A 310-nucleotide genomic window follows, 5' to 3' on the forward strand; every position below is an offset into this window, starting at 1 on the left:
GGGAGGCGGAGCCCGACTCCCGCCTCGCGAGCGAGTGGGAGACCTCCTCCATCCTCCCGGGGCTGCCGAGTGCCCCCTTCCCCTCCCCCCTCCCCCCCGGGGAACGCAGAAAAGGGCCCTTGTCACTTTAAATGACTCAGGAAGTGAAAGGAGGCCGCTGACAGGGAAAGGGAAAGCGGAACCGGGGCGGCGGGACCTGCGGCGCGGCGATCTCGCCCGGGGCAGCGCGAAGCAGGGCAGCGCGCGGCGCGGGGGCCGACGGGGGCGCGGGGCCGCTGCGCTTCCTCCGGCGGCAGATCGGAAGAGCACA

The sequence above is a fragment of the Ailuropoda melanoleuca genome, chromosome 16 (assembly GCF_002007445.2).
Source record: "Ailuropoda melanoleuca isolate Jingjing chromosome 16, ASM200744v2, whole genome shotgun sequence".
In the NCBI taxonomy this organism is placed as follows: domain Eukaryota; kingdom Metazoa; phylum Chordata; class Mammalia; order Carnivora; family Ursidae; genus Ailuropoda; species Ailuropoda melanoleuca.